Here is a 17067-nt window from a genome sequence, read left to right on the forward strand (position 1 = left end):
AAAAATAACTTAGATTATAAAAACAGTCTTAAAAATCCTTACTGTCTTATTTCCACAGTGCAAAATACAGATCTGGCTTATTTTCTACATTAGAACAGGCACTCTTGGTTTAGTTAAGAGGCGGGTACACATTTCTTAGAAATTCTTGCCAGACTTTCAGGAAATAAGCTCTTCAATATCATGGCATATGATCTGTGGCATTTCCTTCAGGGAAGTTTACTCTTATAATACAACAAACCTGTCTTAAAGATAACTTTTTACATTAAAGCTAACATTTCTTCAAAGAGCCATAAAGTTTAGAAGATCAGAAAAAATAAAGATGTTCTTCTTTTGAAGGCAATATTGAATGCTCATGTCAAGTGGGTTAAGTGTATTTTGTTAATCATTAAATGTTACAAAGACTTTTAAGGTAGTTCAATTATATATTGCCAAATTATCACTATAATTTTCTACATTTTTTTTCTTCTACATAATCAAGTGACTAATGATACTGTAAGATTCCACAGGACAAATTTCTAGTTCACTAAAACGGTACTAAGTCAAAAGTAAAACATTGTATGGGGAATTCCTTAAATCAATATAGCAGCTGTTCTGTATATTATTGCTTATTTTATGTCTCCTTTTTCCAATTACTGGGTCTCCCCTCCCTCTCTCCAATCTTCCACCCCTCCCTCTTCTCTTTTTCTTTCAACCCACCACTTGAATGAAATTAATTTACAGTGAAATTCAAATGTTAATATGTAATTTCTCCTTCACAATTTTGTGGGGCACCTGGGTGGCTCAGTTGATTAAGCATCTGACTCTTCATTTTGGCTCAGGTCATGATTTCAGGATGGTGGGATCAAGCTCCATACTTAGCAGGGAATCTGTTTGACATTTCTCACCCTCTTCCTCACCCTCACCCTCTACCCATCTCCCCACTCATGGATGCTTACTCTCTCTCTCTCAAATACATAAATCTTTAAAAAAATATTGTTTTATTGTGTGAATTTAAATTCTACTCACTACACTTCTGAAATTGACCCTAGTCATGGCTACTACTTACAACACTTTATAATCTTGTATTAAGTCAAATATGATATTTTCTAAAGAAATCATACTAATATTTATTGAATATTTTTACTGTTAGGCTTTAACATCTTTTTTATTGTTATTCTTCAACATCATACTCATAATCATCAATCAACCACTATTCCTTTAGCACCTACCACAGTTCAAGACTTTCATTCAGTGATTCACAAATGGTATAAATATTACTTTATTCAATTCAAAGAAGCAAGTAATATGAATAGAATTGTCCTGGGAAGGTAAATTAGTATCAAAAGATTAACTAATCTGATTAATTAATCCCCAAATTAAATGATGAGTTAATATTTGAATATATATTTGTATATCTTCAAGGTTGATATTTTCCCACTATTCCATTCTGAAACAAAGCATTTGGAAGGCCCATCAAAAACATGTCCTTTAAATGTTTTAATCAATTATATTTATTAATTCAAACATGATACTTCTGTCAATGACAAATACTTCATTATACTTCAAAAGAAAAAATAAGAGCATTTATTTTCTCTAGATTTCCAGTGCAATATCATTCATACATATGTTCTAAAATTTGATAAGCTCTTACCTTATAATGTTTTTCTGGTATCCTGGATGACTCTGCAAGACGAGAACATCAGTATGTAAATGTGACCCAGCAGAGAATTGCCAAAAATGTTCTCTTGAGTGCTGGTGTGACTCTTCCCCCATAGAAAAGGCTCTGGCTCTGGGCCCCTTCGAACTTTATTTCCTGAATTGAGTTGATCAGTCACTTTGCTCAAGTCTTTGTAGACAATCTGGGAAGCATTGGAAAGCTACATATACCCATTTAGCACTTCCCTAGTTCACACTTAGATAACTGAATAGATCTTAAATATTTCAAAGCGTGGACCAGATAGTTTTCATCTTTCTTGACTTTTTTTTTTCTATTTTTTAGTGTTACCTTCTTTAACCAATCCATCCTCCACTTAACCAAGTCAATGTATGTACTAATTACAAAATTTGGCACACAGCAGTTATTTCCTGATGGACTAATTGAATTCAACATAAGTAGCAGTAGGCAGTAGAAGTGAGCTACAGGTTGTATGTTGGTCCATTTTACAATGGACCATTTGATGTGTATTAATCAATAAACCAAATTTGGTTTCAAATTAAGTGCCAATTCAATCCGTTAAGAACTTTAAATCAGATGCTGTATGTTGTCCAGCAGTATGGTCTAATAATTATTTCCTGAAAGTGAAAATATGAATGAAAAAATGAATGTTTTCATTTTACTATGCTTAAGCAATGTACTTAATTTTCACTGTATCTGCAATACATATGATCACTGTGCTGATATTGAAAGTAGAAATCCTTGTCTGTATTCCAGCCATCAACATTATACATTTTATTTCAGTAATTGTTGAATCAGAAAAAGGGAAATGAACATATTTACCTTAAAAATAAGAGAAAATGGAAAAGACACTGTAAATGAAGCATAATAAAAAAGAATCACCAAAGCATGTAAGGAGCAGTAAGAAATAGCTTTTCAGGAAAAACTGTATACAGAAATACATTCAAAATATCAGGTAAGTATTGACAGTGGGCTTAACCATCTGATATATTTCTAATTTGATTGTTAAGTGTTCGATATTCTTTAGTAGGAGAATAACATAAAGAAGACAACGTCTGTATAATAGTTCATAAAGTATGCACAAGAGGAGTAGAAGAAAAGATTGAGGGCAGAGTTGTTTGTCAGTACTTCGTAGGAATCCATCACTGGTGCTGATGACATAGACTTGACTATATTAAATGAGACATGAGGAACCCAAAGCTAGTTTAGTGGCATCATCAAATTTAATTTGTTTTCACTCTTTTTTTCATATATTTTTTGTTTACTCTTCTAACATAATAACCTTTTTTCTGGATAGAATTGCAAGAAGAATGAATAATAGATTGATTTTCATTGCATATATTCATTCAAAGTCTGTACTTACGTAGGATTTTTTTTCATAAATTATTTAGAAGATAAGAATTTTTGTGCTGTTACATAAGACTTAAGTCTAGCGTTCAGACGGTGAAAATGTTTAAGAAAGATAAAAGTCTTCACTCCCTGTCTATATTTCAAATAACTACAGCACTTCAGAAATCACATCTTCTCTGTTTCCTAAGTTTTGCGTACATGATGATCAATAGAGCTATCTTTAGAAATTCTTATCAATGTATGAAGTGATTGTGATGAAAATTACCTAGCGCTGATGATATACCAACAAAACATTCAATGAGCTAAAGTTACAAAGAGATAATAGTGATGGCAAATATATGCACAAAAAAAAACTGTTACAACAATAAAATCTGTAACATATTCAGCCTCAGAATATAGGGATTAGTGATGAATACTGCTGATCATACCAAAATAAATATGGTTTTCCTGAAGAGCATAGTTCATATCTGCAAATGAGAAAAATCCTCTGTCTAAAACTGAAGAACTTACAACTCAGGCTGAACGTATGATATGTGGGCCTGGGCTGCATTCATGTCTCCTTCCCTAGGATACTTCTTGCTTGCCTCCTAGCATGGCTCTCATACTTCGATGTCAGAGATAGTGTTTGTTCCAGCAACATTGCCATTTCATTTAAAAAGAGGATTAGGTTCTTGTTTCACAAGGGTGGTTACAAAACTATATCTAAATATAAGTTGAATATGTAGGAGGCTGTTTTCTGGGAATTAGAATGAAATGAATCGGGCAGCTCACTGGTGTAGCCCCGCCAAGGGTGTGTTCCTGGAGACCATGGATAGAGTCCCACGTCAGGCTCCCTGCATGGAGCCTGCTTCTCCCTCTGCCTGTGTCTCTGCTTCTCTCTCTCTCTCTCACATGTCTCTCATGAATAAATAAATAAAATCTTTTTTAAAAATAAAATAAAAATGAAATGAATCAAAAGTGTGATCATTTCAATCTCCTTGAACTGCAGACTCTAATATTTTACATTAGTTAGAATAGAGTAGACAATAGGGGGGGGAAAGGCATTATTTGATCTTGGAAACAAGTGTGTGTGTGTGTGTGTACCTATAATGACAATATGGGCAAAAACACCGAACACATCTACACACCTGTGTGACATGAGACAAGAGTCAAGGCTCCATTATTAGTAATACTTACCCCACTGGCTTACTTTGTTGTCAACTTCCTTTTTGATTGAGTCCATCTGCCACCTATACAACTTTTCCTTCCTTCCTTTCTGTCTTACTCTCTCTCTCTCTTTCTCCCTCTCTCTCTTTCTCTCTTTCTTGATGAGTAAGTAGATAGATAAGTAGATAGGTAGATTGATAGAAAGAGAGGCAAATAGAAGATACCCATGAATATGAGGATGGAGCAGGGGGAAAGCTTATCCTTTCTGCTTCAAACATGGGCATATAAAAAGCAATTGATTTCACTAGAACTCTTAAAATCAGAGATTCTCTTAGGGGGAATGTCGAGTAACACGTGACTCTTGGAAGCACCCACAATTTCAGCTTAAATATTTAATATTAAATATTTCTCTCCACTAGTAACTTTTCTTGATCCCTAGACTATATTGTTTCTCCACATTTATTTCCTACAATGCTATATATATTTTTTAACATTAGAATATTCATCACAATATTTGTGCAGTCATTTATTTAATGTATGTCTTTACTAATAAAATATAAAATCTCTTGGGACAAAAACATTTAGTTTTTGCTTTACTGCTATATTCCAGTACATAATAAAGATTCCAGTACATATGAGGCGCTCAACTAATAATTGATGATACAACACCATACTACAATTCAATTCATCCTTAATCAGAAGTAAGTGCCACATATCACTTGAAAACAAAAAGTCTAGCAACTGATGTTTTCTTTCTCTTCAATAGCTATTACAAAGCCCTTGATTCAGCATTTTCCCCATAAAAATAAATGATGTCTCTGTTGTCTCAATTCTCTTTACAATTTCTCTGTTGTTTCTAGGAAGATTTATCATTTGAAGGTTGCTTCTCATTCTCAACTACAGACATCTTTATATTTAATTAATTTTTGGACTTTCAAAACCTCTTGGAAGTTAAGATTGTGTACATCTACTTTCACAGAACATTTTTATTTATCAGCATATGATATTAGCGGAGAATATCAAACTTTAGAATCATTCTATAGTAAAAATTAATAAGCTTTGAAATCATGCAATCATAGTGTGCAAGTCACTTTTCATCTATGTGACTTGATGTAAGTTCCTGATCTCTCTGGGCCACTTCTCTCATATGTAAAGTGTGGTCCAATAAATTCGTACATAAAGCACTAAACTATGTCTGGCACATTATAGGAACTCAGCTTGTGCATATGTGTGTGTGTGTGCATGTGAACATATACATATATTAATTCATGTTTGTACTTTTAAAAGGAAATCAAAGTCCCAAATTGGCATCACTAAGGTTAAAGTCCCGAGTCAGTAAACCAAGACTTAATACCTAACCTGATTACAGGTAAAATTCCCCAGAAATGAAACAATTAGCCAGTCAATGTGGAAATTTCCAGGTCGGCACTAGGAAATTACTCATGACTTCTTCCATTTTTGGTAAGAGGGCAATCTTGCCTAAAACAATGGATTCTTTGCTAATATTTTTTCCCACTCCCTCTCTACCTTTAAAAACATTTCCCTCTCTATAACCCTATGCAGCTTCCCTTTACATGCTAGATGGGATGCTGCCTAATTCATGAATTGATTAATAAAGCCAATTAGATCTTTAAAATTTACTTGATTGAATTTCTGTTGTTTAATACTATATATACATTTAAAATAGTGTATAGCCTGAAATCCTTTTTAAAGAATTTAACATCTAAAATCAATTTATTAGCTCAAGTCTAGTCTATTCTTTCATTCATTTATGTATTCATTCACCCACTTATTCATTTATATGTTTATTCTACAAACATACGTTGATTGCCTATTATCTTCCTTAGTTACTATACATACAACAATAAATTGGTCACTTTTTGTATTGAGAAGCTCAGTTTTGAATGTAGTCAGACATGTTGGCAAATAATTATATCATGATATTGTGTTAGAATAGAAATACAACTGAGGACTATGGGAGTGTGAATCTGGAAGAAATAGTATTATACCAGTTCAAATTGTGAACTTTGAGCATCTACATTTGGGGTTCAAAGCAGTAGCACCAAGCCAATATTTATTGAAAAAAATGATTGTATAATCACATATTTTCCTAGTTCTTAAACTGTCTCCTGGTTGTAGGCAAATAGTTAATTTAAATTAATGTTGATCTTTATTTAGGATAAATGGTTACTGAGTGTGTATAGGATGCTATATAACACTGGCAACTCTCTCATCAGGAGGAAAAATATCAAAGGTGTTAGCAACATGAATGTATGTTGGAAACATACCTATTTATATTTACAGAGTCCTTATGAAATGGATGTTCCTTCACATGTGTGTGTCTATCAACAACATGAAGAACTTCAGCTGCCCTAAGACACCTCCAAACATGTGGGTATTACCTAAACCCGGAGATATGCCCTCAAATTTTCACACATTGTTCAGGAGTCACAACGGGGAAGAGCCCTTCTGTCCCAACTACTTGAACTTAAATCTATATATCTGGGTGGTGCTGGGGAGATCATGGATCATTTCCAGGGTCCAGATCCTCAGCCTGAAGCAAGACCTCAAAAAATCATTCTAGTCAATAATTGTGCTAAGAATTCTAATGATGCTTCATTAGAGTGCTAAGCAGCCTTTATGAAACAAAAAGTTTAAAAATGATTTTAGGCACTTAAAATAAACCCTTAACTTTTAGCCTCTGTGTAATAAGACAGTGAACATGATTAAAACTCCAGAAGCACAAACATAGGAGAAGCTATTTTTTCTATGATTTTTTTTTCAAATTTTCCAAAATAACTTTTTCTGATGTTATACATCCACCTCGGGAGAGCATAGCTGGGTTACCCTATAGCACATACTTATAGGAAGAAAATTTTCAAGATTCAGATTTTTTTAGATAATGTGTTTATTATCAGACGAAGCATGAATTAGGGCCTGCCATTACGTTAAGTGTTGAATATAAAGAGACTGAGGAAGCTCTAAGTGCATTCGGGGATGCTGACAAACATACAGGATGCTGGGAAAATTTTGAGAGTTTTCTAGCAATAAATATATTCAGAATTGGGTATTAGAAAGAATTCTGGCATGCAGATAAGTCCTTGAAATAATATTAAAATAAGACAAAAAGAAAAAAACTAAAGCATAGGAAGATCACACTAACCCAGAAAAAGAAAAACATGGAAAAGCTGGAGGCGGCTCACCAGGTGACCAGCTCAGTTAGGGTTCCCTGGCCTGAAGCAGCAGCAGAGACACTGCACGCTTGCAGAGCCTGGTGACTCGGAAGGGGGGTGGAGGTGCAGTGTAAGGGAGAGTAAATGTAGCCTCTTGGATCTCCTTTCTGTATCTTGGGTGTGAGGAGGAGGAGAGGAGCGTGCAAGGGAAGGAGACCAGCAAAGAATCCCAGAGAATACCAGTTACTCATAGGAGTTCTGAATCTACCAGACACGCAGCACTGCTCCTCCTGCCCTGTATTCCATCTCATGACATCCTCATGACATCCTTCCTCAGGCCACGGCTAGCTTTACTGTCTGTCAGGACAGCTGAACTCACGATAACAACTGTAGCACCCGCTCCCGAGGAATGAAGAAAGGCTTAGGCTAAAATCGAGTGCTGTTTTATGAACACGAAGAAAAGTAAAGAAGGCAGGGAAAAGACCCAGCAACCACAATGCCAGATCCTCCACAGAATCAGAAATCTATTCTCTGCCTTTAAGAATAGAAAAATAAATGTTGAATCTATTCCCACGCAGCCCTGCCACAGTGTCATTTTGGGCTGCTGTTGACCCTCCACCAAAGAAAGGCCCTATGCACACTTGTCCATTTTGGGTTCCGAGGGCTGCTTCCTCCCTGACAACTTCTGGCCCAGACTGGGAACAGCCCCCAAGGAAACAGATTCTCTTTTCGTTTCCCTTTCCCCTATTCTCATCCTTTTGAAAAATTCTCATCCTTTTATTAAATTCCAATGATTCCAATGATTCCAAAGCTTTGCCAGATATCTAAGGGAAATATGGGAGCATATGATTTCAGGACCTTCATGTGGGGAACTAGCTGCCAGCTTATCCAAGAACTCAATCTCTAATCCTCGGCACACTGGGGATACTGAGGCCCTGAGTGGGCACTCTGACCCTTGGACACATCTCCACTGCCCCTCCTTGAGTCAACAGCCTATTCTTTCACCTTTGAAGTCAACAAAAACAGCAGAAGTTTTTTTCCACTTCCCAAAGTTAATCATTCCCATAGCTAATCTGCTGGCTCTCTTAATAAAAGCTGGAGGAGACAAAGCCTGGGGTGGAGTCAGAATCCGAGCCTTGGTCCCCTTGTCCCCCAGGTTAAAATTCAGTGAGACTCTTGAGTCTTTCTTCATATTGTCGCCGCTGACTATCCCGGCCCCTGGCAAGTGACACTGGAGCAGGGACGAGAAATGGGTAATGGGGAGTACTGCAGCAGCGACACCTGAGGCTTGGGTCCCGCCACCAGCAGAGGCTGGGCTGGGTTTCAGGCAGGGTAACCATGGGGCGGAATTCGTCTAGCTTAACCCACTCTGTTTCTCTTCTAAAATGTTTGCTTAGGGGATCCCTGGGTGGCTCAGTGGTTTGGCGCCTGCCTTTGGCCCCGGGCGTGATCCTGGAGACCCGAGATCGAGTACCACGTCGGGCTTCCCGCATGGAGCCTACTTCTGCCTCTCTCTCTCTCTCTTTCTCTCTATCATGAATAAATAAAATCCTTAAAATTAAAATAAATAAAATAAAATAAAATAAAATGTTTGCTTAAACAAGCTGGGGCACATGTATCCACCGAACATGTGCAGGCCCCTTTGACTCAAACTATATTGGGGGCCATGGCTCATATGTGGCTCGGTCCTTGGGATTGGCTTCAAATAGCAAAGGCCTCCTTAACAGGGAATATGTGTTTACGATGGAAATCTGCTTTTTGGAGACTTTGCTTGGGAACAGGCCCATAGCAACAGGCGTGCTAATATCCCTGTTACTTTCAACTTGTTTGTTGGGACTGGAAATTTTCAAACTCTCCATAATCAATTGATATATGCTTCCCAAGCCTGAGAGCAAATTTCCCCAGCTGCCCAAAGGGCTTGGGCCATAAGGTCGCTTACAAAATGGGTGGAGGGGCCTTCAGAAAATTATGCTGATTTCATCGATGGCCTTACTAAAGTGGTGTGGGGGCAGGTCACCCATGCTCAGGCTGCAGATGTCCTAGTCAAGCAGCTGGCTATGAAAATGCTAATGCCGACTGCCAAAGAGTCATTGCCCCTATAAGACATAAGGGCTCTATTTCAGATTATTGGAGAGGAAGCCAAAATGCGAGTACCCATGAACATCAACAGTTCTGGCAGCAGCTTTAAAAAAAAGCCCCAAAACCTCAAAAGGCAGAGAATTGTTTCAAAAGTTCAAAGGGAATGCCATTCTGGCACATTTAAAAGTAATGGGAATGATCCTACCCATTAGGATCATTAGGTCACTGCATCTGTATCTTTGAGGGAAATACCCAGCAGTGCAATTGCTGGGTCATAGGGTAGCTCTATTTTTAACTTCTTGTGGAAGGAACCTCCACACTGTTTTCCAGAGTGGCTGTACTTGATATGGGTGCTGATGCAACTGTTATAGCCCATCATGAGTGGTCAACATTTTGGCCTTTAAAACAGCCCTCCGCATCCCTCACAGGATTGGAAACCCCCAGATGGATGGGACAAAGCTCTAGCATTCTCACTTGGAAAGGCCCTGAGGGGGCCTCAGGAACTAAGTCATTCCCTATGTGGCCTCTATTCCTATCAACATATGGGGTGGAGATATCATGAAGCACATGAAGGTTATCATTGCCACTAAACCTAAGGGTTTTCAGATAATGGAACAAATGGACTATAAAGAAGGACAAGGGTTAGGAAAATATGGGCAAGGAATCAAAGAACCATCACCCCCTCCTCGTAGATTGGAAGACATGGATTAGGTTATAAGCAAAATTTTTAACTGTGGTCACTGCTGAAGAATCCCCAGGCCATGCCATGTCTCTAACATGGCTTATAGATACTCCTTTACGAGTAGAGCAGTGGCCTATAAATGGGAAAATTTACAAAATTTACAGGAACTTGTTAAGCAACAATTGGAGGCGGGACATACTGAGCTTTCTCACTGTCCTTGGGATACCTGTCTTTGTAATTCCTAAAAAATATGGGAAATAGCATTTGACTCAAGACTAATAAGCAGTTAACAAAGTCATGCAACCTATGGGAGCTTTCCAGCCAGTACTCCCCTCGCCTTCTGCAATACCTCTTGATTGGCCTTTAATAATCACTGATTCAAAAAATTGCCTTTTTACTATTCCATTGGCTACTCAAGATAAAAAAACAATTTACTTTCTCTGTCCCTTCCATCAATAAAATTGAACCAATTCAGAGATACCAATGGAAAGTCCTTCCACAGGGCATGGCTAGTAGTCCTACCAAATGTTAACATTATATGGCTCTTGCTTTATGTTGACCCCGAGAAACCTTCCCGAAAGCCTATATATCCACTATATGGATGACATACTACTGGCCTCAGTCACATGATCAGACCTTGATACCCTTTTCTTACAAGTAGAGCAATATCTAATTGAATGGAATTTACAAGTAGCCCCTGAAAAAATTCAACATACCCCTCCTTTCCAATATTTGAGCTACCTTATGGATAAACCTACCATTAGGCCACAAAAGATTTCTATCAGAAAAACAAACCTCCAAACTTTAAATGACTTTAATTGGAGACATTGAAACATCAATTGGGAGACATCAATTGGATTCACCCTTTATTGGGCATCCCTGCACATCCCCTATCACATTTGTTCAATACTCTACAAGGTAACACTGCCCTTAATTCTTCTCGTCACCTGAGCCCCCAAACTGAAAAGGAATTGGAAGCTACACAGCTAGCTGTTAACCACTTGCAAGCTCATTGAGTTAATCCACAATTTCCTGTAAAATTACAACTCACTTGGTCAGATATATCCCCCATTGGGGTGCTCATACAGTTTACACCTGACCTAGTCATCCTAGAATGGATCCATTTATCCAATCAGGAATCTCAATCCCTAACCCCATATTGGACTCTAACTTGCAAAACAATTACCAAGGGGGATTCTAGATGTGTACAATTATTAGGAAAAGAGCCTCCTCAAATAATGTTACTTTTTACCCAAGGACAACAAAAGGCACCCTGGCTCTCTATGGCAGAGAATAGAATGCCTGGAATGGCAGATAGCCCTTGCTATTTGGGAGAAGTTTCCAATCAGTCACCTTCCAAAAAACCATTACAATTCATTACCTCCACTTCCTTTGTTATTCCCACTATTATTCAAAATTCATCCATCCTAATGCTCTCACTAGGAGCAAGCGTTTTTACAGATGGATCCAGTGATAGCAAAGCTGCATATTGGACCTCTGAAGCCTCCTATGCAGAAATCACCTCCTATACCTCTTCTCAGCGAGTTGAAGTTTTCACTGTTATTTTGGCTTTACAAGCTTTCTCTCAACCTCTCAACATTGTTTCTGACTTCCATTACATTGTAGGATGAATCCATGATATTGAAAATGCAAAAATCAAGCACATACCCTCTAAGAACCTTAGCTCCCTTTTCCAAACTTTACAACAATTGTTCACTCTCACCATCACACCCTTTACATAACTCACATTTGATCACATTCTAAACTCCCAGCACCCCTGGCCCTGGCAATGCTGCTGCCAATTCAATAATATGTTCTATATTTCACCAAACACAGGCTTCTCATGCTCTTCTTCACCAGTCTATCCATAGCCTTTGAAAATTATTCTCTTAATATTTCGTGATGACTTGCTCAACAGATCGTACACTCCTGTCCATTCTGTCAATGATCACTTTTCTAGGTGACAAATTTGGGAGTTAACCCTCGTGTCCTTACTCCCAATGAACTTTGGCAAATGGATGTGACTCATGTAAAACAATTTGGCTGCTTGTCTTGCATGCATGTGTCTGTAGACCCCTTTTCTCATATGGTTTGAGCTACTCTGCTCTCTGGGGAAGCTGTAACCCATGTATGCCAACATTGCCTTGAGGTTTTTGCAGTCATGGGACTTCCAAAACCCATTAAAACTGACAATGGCCCAGCCTACACTAGTAAAGATTTTGCTCAGTTTTGCTCCACATGAGGAATCACCCACATCTTTGATATTCCCTATAACCCATGAGACCAAGCTATCATGGAATGCATGAATACTGCTCTTAAAACAAAATTGACAAAACAAAAAAGGGAGACTAGGAGACAGTTATCCCCCATGAACATTACTACACCTTTCCCTTATTGCCCTCAATTTTTTTCTCTTTTTTGGATGTTGGCTACTCTGAGGCAGAATGCCATGCAGGGCTGTCATCAATATCATGCCATGGAGAGGTCCTGGTTAGATAGAGACAATTGGAAATGGGGCAGTGGAAAGGGCCAGAACCTCCTATAACATGGGGAAGAGGTTATGCTTGTATAAAAGGGGATAATAAAACTTGCATTTGGGCTCCAGGTGGCTGGGTGAAACCTTACCATGGACACAGAGGAGATGATGCCCCAACATGAAGGGACAAAGGCTGACCCATTGCTCCAGAGACAATAGGCTCCAATGATGACTTCAGGGCAAGTGAAAAAGACTACAGATGAGGCCCAGAGACACCTCCGTGCATTAGGCCAACCAGAAAATCCCACTAATCTGTTTCTCATGATGGTAGTCATCATTAGTAATTCCTCTGTCAGATCAAAATAAGATGTTTAAACCAACAAGAAAAACTGGTCTGGAAGCTGGTCATGATTACTTTACTTAATAAAAGGCGGGGGGGGATATGTGGGGAACCAGATGCAGAGCTTATCTGAGAATTGAATCTCGTGGTCCTCAGCACGCTGGGAATATATGGGGTCCTGAATGGGCACACTGACCCTTGACCACATTGCTCTCCAGACACAGCTCCTCTGCTCCCCTTCCTTGAGTCAATAGCCTATTCTTTCACCTTTTGAAGTAAACATGTTTTTCTCTGATTCCCAAAGTTAATCATTCTTAAAGCTAATCTGCTAGCTCTCTTAATAAAAGCTGAATGAGGAGCAGCCCAGGTGGCTCAGTGGTTTAGCGCCACCTTCGGCCCAGGGCCTGATCCTGGAGGCTTGGAATCAAGTCCCCCGTCGGGCTCCCTGTATGGAGCCTGCTTCTCCCTCTGCCTGTGTCTCTTCCTCTCTCTCTCTCTCTCTCTCTCTCTGTGTGTGAATAAAAAAAAAATCTAAAAAAAAAAAAAAAAGCTGTATGAGACAAAGCCTCAGAATCGAGTCCAAGTCAAGTCCCAGTCCCCTTGCCCCCCAGATTAAAATTCAGTGAGATCCAAGTCTTTCTTCCTATCATTGCCTCTGACTATTCTGGCTCCATGCACCTTCATGTAAGCTTTAGTAAACATAATTCCATTCTCCTCTGCTTTACATATCAGGTTTATGAGGAGTTCCAAGACTACTATTAATAAGTGAATAGTATGTAGGATATTTTAGAGCAAGCATCAGGTGGCAGTCATATATAGATCCTAATACACTCTTTAATGTATATACATTTGACTGAACTACATTATAATCTCCTTGAGACTAGGTACTGAGTCTTACCCACAGTTAGTACAATGGAACTCAAATATCTGTGCTGTAAATGAATAAAATAATAGGTGAAACAATTGATGAATTTCCTAAAAGTTAATTTTTCCAAGGCAAAAGATTTCCTAAAGGTCAAAAGATCTGTTTTTTAAGGATAATAGATACTTAAAAAAGAATTTACAGAATTTTTAACAGGTCTTGTTAAAAAGAATTTACTAATTATCCATTTCCACTAAAATTTTATGCTTGCATCTTTGGCTTTTGTTCTGCTTAAGTAAAATTTCTGTATTTCAACATCTAGGGGAAACCACTAATTGGGTTGGGTTTGGGTTTTTTTGTTTTGCTTTGTTTTTTTTTTTTTTTAAATTTTCCTTTTCCTTTGCCCTAGCTTTTTTTTTTTTTTTCCTTTTTTTTTTTTTAACTAGTCCACACCTCTGTGAGAGAAGAATAATCAACCTATTTTGGAATCAGAATTTGCATTGACTGTAATGAATATTCTGGTCAAGTCTCAAATTGAGGTCTGAGCAAGGGCACCATATTGAGGCTTCTCTATTTCATTGCTCGATTGTATTGTTATTGATGTCCTTTAAATAACATGAAACATCAGCTCTGATTAAGGAACACTTTAATCAGAAGAACGTTTCATTAAAAAGGAAAAAAAAGATACTTAGCTGGGAGAGAGACACCATACTCACGAAGGTGGTCTTCCCAGGGCCAGGCTTATCCATTGCACTCTGGATGGGCTGCCCACTGTGATTTCCCCAAATGCAGGAAACTCGGAGGCATAAATGCGGTAGTGGGACACAGCGTTTGTACTTTCCCCTGATATTTTTGGTTCAAGAATGTCACACTCTGTAATTTGCTGCCAAGTATTTGCAAGTTATTTTTGGCTCTGTTTTTGCATGTAGACATTTCCAGGGTAGTAACTTTGCAGTGTTACTATGCTGTGCTAATTATGATAATGTTTTGTTCTCCTTCCAAGTTTCTGGTAGTTCTTATACTTATACTTACATTGGTGGGACTTATACTTACATTGGTGTCTACCTCTTGTGTTTTATTTTGACTTGGCAGGGTTTATCCTTTTCCCCAGTGTTGTTGGTATCTTTTAAAAGGCTTCCTTCCTGCTTTGTGAGGTGGTAAAATCATCTCCCAAAATCCGGTTCTGTGTTTTGAACCCCACCCAAAGACTCCTTTCTCAACACAATTCACAATTCCCGCCTATGCCTCTTTACTGCTGAATTTTTTTCAAGGACTGATCATGTTGCTTACTGTGGTCCTTGACCAGCAACTTCAGCATCACCCGGCACCATGGGAGAGTGTGAAGAATGCAGCATCTTGGGACACTGGTGGCTCAGTGGTTGAGCATCTGCCTTCCGCTCAAACCCCATCCCAGTGTCCTGGGATCAAGTCCCACATCAGGCAGCACGTAGGGAGCCTGCTTCTCCCTCTGCTTGTGTCTCTGCCTCTCTCTGTGTCACTCATGAGGAAATAAATAAAATCCTTTTTTTAAAGATTTTTTATTTATTTATTCATGAGAGACATGGAGAGAGAGAGAGGCAGAGACACAGCAGATGGAGAAGCAGGCTCCTTGCAGAAAACCTGATGTAGGACTCGATCCTGGGTCCCCAGGATCAGGCCCTGGGCTGAAGGCAGCGCTAAACCACTGAGCCACCCGGGCTGCCCAATAAATAAAATCTTAAAAAAAAAAAAAAAAAAAAAAAAAGAATGCAGCATCTTAGGTCTAAGCTTTTCAAAATCTTCCAAATTAGAATTAGCAGTTCAACAAGATTCCCAGGTGATTCTATACACATTAAAGTTTGAGGGGAACAAAAAAGGAAAAAAAAAAAAAACATTAATACAGAAATATCTTACTCGTGTTATGATTGAAATAAGTTCTTGTGTGTCTGTGGACAAAATCTCATTTTTTAAAAATAATTACTTTCTACTTCTCTATCCTTATTATATCATGTTTAAATGGCTTTTATTAAAATTCATTTTCTACTTTTCCTAGACTGCTAGCACCTTGAGGGGTTGACAAAGGACTACATAACTCACAAAGCAATGGGTAGAGAGTTAACTTCAAAAGATTACGAGAGGAAATGTGGGTTGCCCTTGGGAGTATGAAGAAATTGAAGAAAACCTTTTGCATTTCAATAACTCTCTGGCTGTAATCCACCTCACTAGTGGAATGGTGATTCTCAGGGAGAGGTAGAGAGAAAAGGAGCCTGTTTTTGATAAGAGGAAATGATTCTCATAGGGTAGAAATCTATCTTGAGTTCTTTTCTGCTCTCTGCCTTGGTTTCTGCTAAAGGTAAGTGGTAGCAGGAAACTCAGACACAGGAAATTGAAGAAGCAATCCCATAATAATGGCTTTGATTGGGGATGACAAAAGCACAGAAAGAGCAGGATTTTGAGCTGTAAATGAATCTAGAGAGACTTGAATAGATGCCACAGCCTCAGAGCAAAGTGCATGTATCTCAGGATGACTTATTAAAGAGCATATTTATCAAAGCTGATGTGGAACAAGTCGGTTCTAATGTTAGAAAGATAAGGGGACTAAGTAATATTTTAAGGGTTTTTTAAAAATCATTTTATGATCAGTGAACCAATATTTATTGTTAGAGTTATCAGGTATACATATTTTTTAATTAAAGAAAAGGTTTTGTACACTGTTTTTGTCTAACACCTAATTAAGAAAAGCATTTGGTTTAAACCTGTGAGTTTAGTTTGTGCATTTTAAACACATTGCCTTAACTATCTTTTTTAGAATGCCATAAAAATCTTATTATATATTAAATGACAATAATATTCTTCAGAGTTTTCCCTCTTCAACCTACACCACTAAAATCATAACAATAATTTCATACTTATAAAGGTATCTGTTAAGGCAGTTGAAATAATTCATTATATATAACTAAAAATACTATATACAAATATAGCTATTTTTATAATATTTGAAGAATACAATTATTTTGCGTTTATAATATTCTTAAAATAATTTACCTGTAAAGAAAACAACTCACAAGATACTCAATCATTAAAAATAAATACATGAATTTTTGCATACAGTAGGTGGGGCTAATTCAAAAATATCTTACAATTTCCTCTCAAACTATCTTACTCAACATATTGCTCTTTTGTACCATGAAATATAAGGATTCCTTGTTCTAAATTATGATTAAAGGAAAAGTAAATAAATAAATTATGATTAAAGAAACCTTGAATTAGAAAGGGTAAACAATTTCAGTTGCAAAAAGTTGATGATGCAAAACATGGCTGTTAGC

The 17067-nt window shown here is 37.7% G+C and overlaps 1 non-coding gene across 1 annotated transcript; it reads left to right on the forward strand.

Moving 5' to 3' along the window:
• The first annotated feature begins 14446 nt into the window (after positions 1-14446).
• On the forward strand, positions 14447-14608 carry LOC144302103 (U1 spliceosomal RNA). Its single transcript, XR_013368983.1, has one exon. It is a non-coding gene; the product is annotated as a U1 spliceosomal RNA (small nuclear RNA).
• The last annotated feature ends 2459 nt before the right edge of the window (positions 14609-17067 follow it).

Source organism: Canis aureus, chromosome 30 (assembly GCF_053574225.1).
Source record: "Canis aureus isolate CA01 chromosome 30, VMU_Caureus_v.1.0, whole genome shotgun sequence".
Lineage (NCBI taxonomy): Eukaryota > Metazoa > Chordata > Mammalia > Carnivora > Canidae > Canis > Canis aureus.